At 36.3% G+C, this 11,940-nt stretch overlaps 2 pseudogenes; both read right to left on the bottom strand.

Moving 5' to 3' along the window:
* The window catches only part of LOC105756952 (Krueppel-like factor 8), a 62,083-nt pseudogene that overhangs the window by 27,549 nt on the left and 22,594 nt on the right, over positions 1–11,940 (bottom strand).
* LOC111819485 (uncharacterized) lies at positions 11,307–11,400 on the bottom strand (annotated as a pseudogene).

Genomic DNA, 11,940 nt, shown 5'->3' with positions numbered 1-11,940 from the left:
TAATGCCGGGGTGAGATGGTATCTCATTGTGGTTTTAATTTGCATTTCTCTAATGGCTAGTGATCGCGAGCATTTCCTCATGTGTCTGAGAAAGGACTTTTTAGTATGGAGAGGAGAACATAGACTTTGTGGAACAATGACTGTGACCAATGAGATAATGGACATGTTGGTGGATGTCAGCCTGGGAGAATGATATGCCAGGAACCAGAGAAGGTACATACGTAACTGGGTGACCAGATGCTAATTAGTGACCAGCTCCACTCCCTCCCACTCACTAATCCTACAAAATTATGTGAGAACCTAAGAATTTGGGAAAGAAAGATGGGGAATGGAAAGTCTTGGATGGCTAGCTTAAACTTAACTAATTTTAACTGCAATTTGCTAAAATCAGGTAGGATAGGGGTTTGAGAAAGACATCAAACTGATTTATAGAAAAATATAGAGGCATTCTATTTTTGCATATCTGGATGTTAATGACCTGATTCTTTGTATTTGCTACATATGCTTGCATCCCTCCTTCTTGTGTTGTGGAATCTTGGTTGGAAATGATCCTATCTTGGGATATGGTAGAATCACTTCTTAGTTAAGAAGTGATTTCTCAAGCCAGGGTGTAAAGAAAAATCAACTGTAATGAAAATAACCTATGAAATCTCTCCATCCAAGCATGCAGCACAGTATAGAGGCATACTCTCATTCAGTAAACCACTCCAGGGCTGGAGCATAGCTGTTTCTTCAGGTTAAGCACCAGATTAAGTTGTGGGCTTTGTATATTGTGACACTAGGTTACGAGATGTTCCTAATATGAGAGGGTCATGGGATTGGAAATCAAGAGAAGGGACAGCAGATTCATGGCTCTCAGCTACCACTCATGACTCATCTAGTGGAAGGAGGGCAGATTTCCTCACATTGTTTACTTTCCCTCCCTCCCTCACTTCTTCCTTCCCTCTCCTTCACCCTCTGTCTCTCTCTCTCCCCTTACTCTTGTATATTTGAGTAAATTATGTATTGGTAACTGGACACTTCTCTTCATTCTAGGAGTTTTGATTTGAAAGTTACGACTCTGGGAAGACAAAGCCTCTGTAAACGTCTTACCTGGCTTGACAGTTTTGGGTTGGATCCAACATCACTTCAACTCAGTTTCCTTCTTCTCAACTCTATGTGTCTGCTCTCCATATCCCTAGGTTCAAACACTATTGACTTCTTTCTTCTCCAGATACACTGAGGTTTTGACAGTATGCTAAGCTTTTCAAAACTCCGTCTGACTTAATTCAATAGAAACCCATTGCCGTTGAGTCGATTCTGAGTCATAGTGACCCTACAGGACAGAATAGAACTGGTCCGTAGTGTTTGCAAGGCTGTAAATCTTTACGGAAACAGACTGCCTGCCACATCTTTCTCCTGCCAAGCGGCTGGTGGGTTAGAACTGCTGACCTTATGGTTAGCAGCCAAGCACTTTAACCACTGTGCCACCAGGGCTCCTCAATAAAACAATTGCCTATTAGGAAACAACAGACTTGAAAAAATACCTGGCTTCTAACTTCACTTTGGCATTGAGTCACTGTCTTTAAAACACAAACTTATTGTTAAGCAGTAACTATTTTAAAAACAAAGCTGGTTGTACCGACTTAATCATGAGCTCAGATTCATGTAATTATTTTCTTTAAAAGCAAGTGTTTGTAATCATTTTGAGCTAGGAAAAATGGTCCAATTAGAGTGAATTTTAGTGTTAGTAACTGAATCTCATGATTAATTGTGATTATAATAACTATAGGCACAATTAGGGGTAGATTCAGGTTTTGTGGGACTTAAAGCGCAACTCAGGAGGCTGTCTTTAAGAAAAAGAATACATACAACATTACAAGTTAGGTACTAATGTTAAGTTTATTTACTGTGCAAAAATATACCAAAACAAATAAAACACAAAATCACACATTGGAAGGATTCTGAACAAACGAGTCGAACTGAAACGTATGTTTTATTAGCTACATAGTAAATCCCACTTAGGGCACAATTTATTGAGCATTGGCTACATGACAGACATTGAATTATGCACTGGATATATATTATCTCAACATATTATCTCATGCTTGTTATGACTCATATCTTAATCCTATTTAGAGGGTAGGAATCTTACCTAGAGTTATATAGCTCAAAACCAGCAGAGGAACCATTCTAATAAGTTCACGTCTGATTCATTCTGAAGTCTTTATATAATTTTTAAAATGTTTATTTAAAATTTGATTAAGAAAAGATTTAAAATGGTATTTAGCATCATGTCAGGTGTACTTGAACATGAAGAAAAGAGGCAGTAATATTTTTTTGCCCCAACCCACCCTTTCAACTTTTTTTACATATATATTCAATCAATCTTGGCCATTAATTAATGCTTTAATGGCTGTTTCTTTGAAGAACATTACGTCTGTGTCTAGATTCTGGGAACAATTACGTCTCGTAATTGGTCCTCGGTAAGAAGAATCACACCGGGCAGGGCATTCTAAAGACCGTCAATGCCATTAGTACTCAGGCAAGTACAGCTGACTCTCCATAGCTGCAGGTTTGGCGTTGGTGGTTTCAACCCACTGCAGATTGAAAATATTCGAGGAAAAAAAAAAAAGTTCCAAAAAGCAAAACTTGAATTTGCCTCGTATTGAACACTACGCTGAATCCATGAGAATGAAGTAATGTGTAGACATTCCCCGCTATAGCCACCCGCCGTTTCACAGATCCTCAGTCTCTCTCCAGCTCTTGTTGTTTGAGCATGGTTTGCCTCTCGTCTTGTAGTATTTCCTAAACAATATAGCCTAACAACTATTTACATAACATTTACATGGTATTATGTATTATAAGTAATATAGAGACGATTTAAAGTATACAGGAAGATGTGTAGGTTATATGCAAATACTACACCATTTTATACAACGGACTTGAGCATCTTGGATTTTGGTATCTCTGACGGGTCCTGGAATAATCAATCCCCCTCAGATACTGAGGGACAATGACTGAAACTGTATTCCAGTTAATGCTTTACTGAAAACTTAACATTCATAACATGTTGCTTTAGGTTCATCCTGGAATTTTCTGTTTCAAGGTAAAAAGTCTCTGGACACATTAGCTTCAGATGTGAGTTTTAGTTCAACTGAACCTTGGCTCTGAGTCTCAAAGAAACACAGGGCACCATGATGTTCTCTGTGCTTTGATTAGTGTCCGCTCAGGTTATTGATTTTTACCTTTTTTCTTCTAGCCTGGAGTTTGATGTTTATTATGCATGGCTGTATGGATGTAGCAACCTTGAAGTCCCAAACACATGGTGCAGCTTTGGGTCTAGTAGTATTACAATTTTTCAAGCTTCTGGGTAAGTCAGAATCAACTCGATGGCAACATTTTTTTGGAGGGTGGGGGGTAAGTTAAGTCAGAGGTAAAAACGAAAACGAAAAAGAAGTCTTTTGTAACGTGTACGTGTATATGTGTAGAGTATTTATATGTTTCTACATTCATAAAGGTTATTTGTGTTCAGATGTGGTTCTTCTTGACATGATCCACTGACTCTCACCAGAGCAGATGTCATTCTGCTTCAAAATCATGTCTTGATTCATTTGCTGCTTTGGGTCCTCTTGGCTGTGTGATCCTTTTGTTTTTACCTTTAGTTCCTTGGTCGACCTTTCAAACTGTGCCATGACTTGGTTCACATCAACTTGACTTAACTTTAATATGTCACAGATTAAGTATCTAATTATACGCTTTCTTGCGTCCTATGATCTTGCACTGCTGGTCTCCTGTCAACACCAATTTTAAAATTGAATTCCTTTGGCAGCTGTGCCCCTGAAATTTATAGTTTTTTTTTGCCCTGGAGTTTGGCCATGGACTCTTCAACATCTGGATTTTAATCAAGATTTTAATTTTATTTGTTTTCCTAGTGACTTCCAATGATATTTTACTACTTTCTCTGGACAGCATTTTGGAAATGGAGATGTGAAGATAATTTTCTATTCCCCATTGATAAAAATGTCATCAATGCAATATATCTGAATAATAGAGATATTTCTGCCCTTAAGAAGGAAGAAATTGGTGATTGTTCTTTAGATTTGGGTGGAAACACCTGTATAGAACAAAAAGTCTTTCTTTTATTCAGTGACTGGCAGTACAATTTCTTCAGAGTCAAGGCATAAAGCAAGCACTATTGAAAGAGAATTAATGTCTTATTATGTTACTTTAGTATCTCTGTTTTTTATTTTGTTACTTTATTCCAGAAAAATGGTGCTATTGATTGATTGGGGTCTAAGAAGTGATTAAAAACACACATGCCCTATAAAGTCTTGAATATTTTTGGTCTTTTCTAGAAAATTACTTGCATTTTGTTGTTAAGTGTTTACACCTGATTATTGCTGATATTATGTGATACTAAGACTTAAATAAAATGTGACACATATTAAGTTTAGTTCAGCTCAACAAATGATTTTTGGGTGCCTACATGTGGGCAGACAAGGTATTAACTGTGGAGAATATAAAAATGACTAATGTGTGCCCCTGTCAAGAGCTCGCTATCTGTTGATGGTGAAATAGAACTTTGGCAAAGAAGGAGGTAGACTATTAGTTAAAGAATGGAAAAGTGGTGCTGTAATAATTTCTTCTCTGAGAAATTGCAGCAAAAATTACCTTTGAAAATATATTGATTAATTATCCTCATTCAATTAAATTATGTGTCATACACCAGAATAATGCATCTCTGGTCTCTACAAATTTATTATTTCAAATGATGTAGTAGGAAGGGAGGAAAAACCTCATAGTCTTAAATCTCATAACCTGCATGTGAATCTTGGCTCTAGTTCTTACTGTTGTGTAACTTAGTTTTTATATCTGTAAAGTGGAGATAATAATACCTATCTGATAGATTATAATATAAAAAGTGAAATTATCTATTACAGAATAGTTTGATAAAATAAGCTTTCACTAAATGTTGTTTATTAATATTTTATCCTTACTACTGGCAACTAATGGTGTAGAGATGTTTTATGTGTGTTCTAATACCTCTAATCAGACTTGCCAGGAGATTATCAGGATATAAACTCATAAGATATGGATACACTTGGAAAGATCTTTAAAATATTCAGTGAGCAGATTTCTGTTGTGAAATGATTCTCAAAGTCTGGTGCTTTGAAACAGTGGCATCAGTATGACCTGAGATCTTGTTCAAATGTAAATTCTTGGGCCCTAAATCAGATCCACAATCAAAGCCCTTGGAAGTAGCGTTCAAGAAATCAAGCAACATATTATATTAGGCAAATATGCTGCAAAAGAAGTCTTTAAAGTGTTAAAAAGCAAAGATGTCACCTTGAGGACTAAGATGCACCTGGCCCAAGTCATGGTATTTTCAATCACCTCATATGCATGTGAAAGCTGTAAAATGAATAAGGAAGACCAAAGAAGAATGGATGCTTTTGAATTATGGTATTGTAGAAGACTATTGAATATCCTATGGACTGCCAAAAGAACGAACAAATCTGTCTGGGAAGAAGTACAGCCAGAATGTTCCTTAGAAGCCAGGATGGCGAGACTTTGTCTCATGTGTTTTAGCCATATTATTAGAAGGGACCAGTCCCTGAAGAAGGACATCACGCTTTGTAATGTAGACGGTCAGTGAAAAAGAAGAAGACCCTTAACGAGATGGATTGACACAGTGGCTGCAACAATGGGCTCCTGCACAAAAACGATTGTGAGGATGGCATAGGACCGCACAGTTTTTCATTCTGTTGTACATAGTGTCTCTCTGGGTTGGAACCAACTTGATGGCACCTAACAACAACCTCCGATTTACTGAACTAGAAATTCTGGAAGTGGGGACCCATCGATCTGTGTTGTAATAAACTCTCCAAGTGATGCTGATACACCTTAACATTTGAGAACTACTTTTATGGAGAATGTTGAACTCAATAGCCATTGTCTCATTAGACAAGTTATTTGTGACCAATCTTTTACAAAACACTTCTTTATTAGCATGTCTGTATTGAGGAGTACTCTCCAATTTACTCTTACATGGAAACCTTCAAAGCCTGTCCTTACAAAAAAATTATTTCCTTTTCCCTTTCATTTATAAAAAAAAGTAATTACTTCAGTGATTGAGGAAGAGAGGAAGAAAAGAGAAGAAGAAAAAAAAAATAGAATGAAATTGAACTAGCAAAATTTAGCATAAACTGGTGCATGCACAGTAATGGAAGGTTATGAGAACCCTCTGTCTGTGGTGATGACTTAAAGGCAAGAACATTTTGTGATTTCTCCTGATCATATTCTTCTTGTTACCCCTAATTTCTCCATCAGCTAATTTTTCCTAATTCTTTAATGACCATCTTTGGGGAAGTAACTATGTTTTTCTGTTCAAAATGCTTTCTTGTTTGCATTTGTTAGGGAAGTTAAACCTATTAGAATGAGGGCTTCAGGAGGATTTGAACCCTGTCTAATACAATTTTGCATCCCTAGTGTCTACCAATATGCCTGATACATGCGAGTGTTTAATAAATGCTGAAATTGCATTAAAATAATTACAACAGCAGAAAACTAAGTTGCCAGTGCCATAGATGAAATAAAGATAAAATAATCTAGAATTTCTTAAAAGGGAGAAATTACTTCCAGCTGGAAGACTAAGAAATATTTCACAATAAAAAACAGAATTTGAGTTAATCCTTTGAAGAATGAGTAGAACCTAGACATGGTTGGATGAAAGAGTTGGCAGACATAGAGAATTCTAGGCAGAGTGAATAACATCTTCCAATATATAGGGACAGGAGGTGTGGGATATTGTGGGGAGTATCAAATAATTCTATGTTGCATGAACAAAGAAGCCATGAGAATAGCTTGATAAAAAAAATTTTGAAGCCAAACTGTGGCTGGAAGTCTGAACCTTATTCTGTGAGTAGTCGAGAGTTGTAAGTTTCTGAATAAAGAGGTGAATGGTTAGAACTATACTTGAGAAGATTAATCCACCAAGTGTGTGTAAATTAGATTGGAGAGGTAGATGTTGAATGGGGAAGAGGGAGGACAATTTGGGTGTGAGAGAATTAGGGAAGCTTTTTTAACAAAGCTCAGTGTCTTCTGATGAGATGTGAAGACCAAAGAGTGATAGAACAAGGACATGTAGATTTTAAGCCTGGGTCACTAAGACAATAGTGATTCAGAGACGAGTGCTAGAGAATGTACACCGAGGAGCTTAAATTTTGGATAAGATGAATTTGAGATGCTTCCAGAGCATACATTAAAGATATCTAGTAAGTATTTGGATATTATATATTGGAGTTCAGTAAAGAAGTCAAGTTGGACCTATAGATTTGAGAGGGTTATGTTTAGAAATGATAACCCACTGCCACGGAGTTGATTCCAACTCATAGCAACCCCATAGGGTTTTCGAGGCTGTAAATCTCTAAGGAAACAGACTGCCACGTCTTTCTCCCGTGGAGCTGCTGGTGTTTTTGAACCACTGACCTTTTGGTTAGCAGTCCATTGCTTTAACCACTGTGCCACCAAGAAATGATAGCTATCATTATATTGACTGAATAAGGTTTTCCAGGGAGAAAGTGGAGAAAAAGAAAATATGAAATTTAAACACATAGCTTTGGAGAGTGTCTAGATAGTGCAGATGAAGAAGCAACAAAGAAGGAAAAAGAACGATCTACAAATGTCAAATACATGGATATATAAGAAGATCAGAGAAGATCCACAATTTGATGCCTATGAGGTCATAAGTGAATATCAAACAAGCACTTTTTGTAGAAATAAGGTTGGAAAGCAAATACTATAAGATTTAGGAGGGAATGTTCAGTGAAGAAATGAAGGCATATATGAAAACTTGTCTTTCAAGACTTCTGAAGCATTGGGATGAAAGCAAAAAGTGCAATTTAGGAGCTGTGAGTTCAGAAAGTTTTGATTTTTGTATTTCTCTGCTTTTTAATGGGGGATAATTTTGAATGGTCAGAGGCTGAGTGGAAGGATTCAGTGAAGAGCATGAAATTGAAGGTGTAAGAGAGAAAGGCACGACTTAATAAAACAAGATAATGGAGCTCCTGCATGTATACATGATCAAAGTCATAAATGTTGGAGCTAGCTTTGGAGGAGGAAGGGATACCTTTTTCTGTGTGAAGACAAAAATTTGAGTTTGAGAAGGTTAAGGGAGCTCACTCATTAGCAACTTTTTATAGATTTCCTCACTTTTAGATTTTCTTATTAAAATTAATGTTGAAGCACAGTTCTATTCTGCAACACATGACTTGACACCGAGTGGTTTTTTTTATTTCCATTTCTAAGTTGGAAAAAAAAAGTTACATAACCTCAAGTTCATTTTCCATCTCTTTGAGTTGACTTCTTATCAGACCTGGCTCAATTCTGAAGGCTTGGTCCCAGAGTCATATGGAATTGGAATCCTCTATAATTTCTTAAATTAAAAGAATATTCTTGTGAAAAGGCTAAAGCAATAAAAAAGCAACTGATGTGTAGAAGGAGCTTCCATTTCTGGTTGTCTGCTATAAAACTTGACAGTTTGATTAATTCAAATATAACTGATGAAAATTTTGTTGTTTGATCAATTATCTTAAATGGGATTTGCATATTTCTTGTGGGATATAGGAGCCCTTGCGGCGCAGTGGTTAAGAGCTACGGCTGCTAACCAAAAGGTCAGCAGTTTGAATCCACCAGGTTCTCCTTGGAAACCCTATTGGGGCAGTCCTACTGTGTCCTATTGGGTCGCTATGAGTCAGAATTGACTCGACGGCAACAGGTTTGGTTTGGTTTTGTGGGATACAGACATATTTTACCTTTCATAAAATCTCTTTTTTTAGGAACTTGATGTTATTTGGTAATAATGTCTCAAAATGACCCAACAGTGATGTATGTTATCAGTTTAATCTTGAACTTACTCTAATAAAGATCTTTCAGATCAGTTTAGAAAAGACTACTTTTTAACTCTTGTATAATTTGGACATAATATCCTAAGCTACATGCTCTGTGGAGTAGACCAGAAAATGTGCAATGAATCTTTGAAAGAATCTGGAAAATCTCTCACAATCAACTTACAAAAATTGCAGGATTGTGTTGATAAATAATTGTTATCATTTTCATACTCACGCCCATGAACTAAAGGGCACTATCACTCATTCTCTCATGATCAAGGGAGTATGGCACTATTTTAGTTTCATTGCTGCAATTCTTTCATGGGAGAGATGTTTTCAGATCTGCTTTATATCCTCAACCTGCTCACTGACTCCTTGCTCTTCCTGTCTGTTAGTAAAATGTGGTTGTGGATGTATCAACATGATCCCAGTCTGTATGTTTTTAGGAGTGACTGAGGAATGTTTTTCAAATTTTTGCTTACTATCTTAGGTCAGGAAATATTTCTCTAAGCCCCTTTGAAACTTTTACAGTCACTTACACAAGCAGATTCAAAAACCAATTACTAATTTCTAGCTTTGAGTATTAGAACAACGACAGTATAATTCCAGTTTTACTTAAATTGAAAAGCAGATAGTAAAAGTATAACAGATAGCTTCAAACTTTTAGTATTAGGAGAAACCTCAGGATTATATAGTTGAACCTCCTTTTCCAGATGACAGATCGAATCAGATAATTTAAATGATTTATATACGATCATTTTTATTAGTGGCAAAATTAAAACTAGAGCTGTCTACAAGTTTGTGACCAGTTGGTTAGTCTAATATATTTAGATGGGGGCGGGGGGTGGGGGGCAGAAGAGGAAAAAGAAAAAGAAGGAGAAATATCTAGTAGAAGTTTACACATAGTAGGTCTTTGTAATTCATTTGTTGGTGTTTATGGTTCTTTAATGTTTCACCCTTACATACAGATAAAAGGAGAGAGGACACACTGATGTCTAAGTTCCTTTCCAACTCTTAACATTTTATAAGCCTATATTAAGGCCCTTTGAAAGTATTTGGACCTTGTAAAAAGGCCAAAATAAACATGGAGGAGTGGGAAAAAATAAAGAGAATGCAATAATGGAGAAAACTGATTTTACAAAGGACCAAAAAGGTGAAGGAAGAAATCTGACATAATTTCTTTAGAGGTCTTCTGACTTGTGTGCTTGTAAAAAGTGGGTATTTCTAAATGTATTTTCTAACTGAAGACTTTTCAAAATACATCCACTGATATCTTTAAATAAATATAAATATGAGAAATACACCACCTCAGTGCTTCAAAGTTTCAAACTACAATTATGTTCAGGTTTAAACTAATCTTGTATCAGTGAATAATTTAGCCTTGGTTCAGCTTTAAATCCTGTATTTCTGTTTAACCCTAGTTTTGGGGATCAGGTCAAGAAGATGTGTCCACATTGATAATATCTGAATGGAGGTTTTTGCCTATAATGAGTTCACAGTTTTTATCAGTATCAAATATGTGACATCTAAAAAATGTTTTATCATATGCAAAGAACTCCATTAACCAGGACTTAGAAAAGAAAATCATTCTAACAGGAATAACCAGTTGTCGTCCAGCTGACTGTGACTCATGGTGATTCCACGTGTGTCGGAGTAGAACTGTGTCTGCTCCATAGGGTTTTCAATGACTGATTATTTGGAAATAGGCTACCAGGCCTTCCTTCTGAAGCACCTCTAGGTGGACTCAAGCAACCAACCTTTCAGTTAGCAGCTGAGCGCTTTTAACTGTTTGCATCACCCAGGACTTCCCAGAAAAATGCATCCAACTTTGCAGTTCTAAGGATTTTGATATAATCTGAATAAAATAGGATCAACTAGGGGTACAGTTAAATTACTAGTATAACACTTTATAATCAAGGATCCCAACCAATATCCAGAGAATGTTCACCAGCAGTACAGACTAAGGGACACAATTATTTTCATAATTGGGCAGAGCATGTAAGTATGAACAACAGCTAGCTTCTCACACAGCCCAATTAACTGAAGGTCAGTGCAGAAAGAATAATGTGCAGCACGACCTCAGCATTCAATTAGGTTCCATCACAGAAGTCAAATGCAGTAAGAAAAAAAACAGCTAATATCAGAGATGGAAAAATTCTCAATAGTTTCCAGGTTATACCCTGAGATATGTTCACACTGCCCAGTTACCAATATCTCAAATTAATGACCATGTATATTTGTATAGAGCTTTATAATTTACAAAGTATATTCGTATACATGTGCCATTTTAATTTTGAACCAATCCCTTAAATTAAATCGGTCAGAGATTATCATCCCTACCTTACAGTTTAGGAAACCAGGGTATAAGTTGTTAAATGTTTTGCTCAGATAAATAACAGGAGTAGGCAGGAAATGAACCTAGGTTTTGTTTTTTTTTTAAATATGGAACACTTCATGAATTTGGATGACATCATTGAGCAGGGGCTCTGTATCTTTCCAATTTTAGCATATGTGCTGCCAAAGCGAGTACTGAATCCAGTTCTTATTCTGAGTTTACTGCATTATACTGTCTCCTTAAGAAATTAGTGGAGGTACTTTAAGATCTTTTGTCTAAACTTATGAAAACAGGAAAGTAAAAAATTACAATTTAGAATGCGTTTCAACAATTCAAGTAGAAAAGGACTCTCTGGTTAATTCTCAGTTAGCAAACACGTATAATAGCATCAACCCACCCAGTTGGGCAGAATACTTAGGACGTTCTGGTGGAATACAATTCTGTGTCATATAGACAGTAGACACAGGAACACCCTCTTCGTTCATGTTCCTGTGATTATTCAATTTTTTATACAATTATCCGAGTAGTACTATTCTAGCAATTACATCTACTTAGAGCTGAGGAATTGAAGTATAGTTTAAACTTACTCAAAACACTAGACGCAAGCCAGGCATCCTTACATGAGCAGCATGTTAAAGAACTTTCCTGACTGAAGATTTTGATTGAACCAACCATCTACGTTTGGTCTTTTGAGAGGTAGATTTGGAATGATGGATACTTGGAGCACTCAACTGA

This window comes from Trichechus manatus, unplaced genomic scaffold (genome assembly GCF_000243295.1).
Source record: "Trichechus manatus latirostris isolate Lorelei unplaced genomic scaffold, TriManLat1.0 scaffold00009, whole genome shotgun sequence".
Lineage (NCBI taxonomy): Eukaryota > Metazoa > Chordata > Mammalia > Sirenia > Trichechidae > Trichechus > Trichechus manatus.
This window is presented reverse-complemented; position numbering and strand designations above follow the sequence as displayed.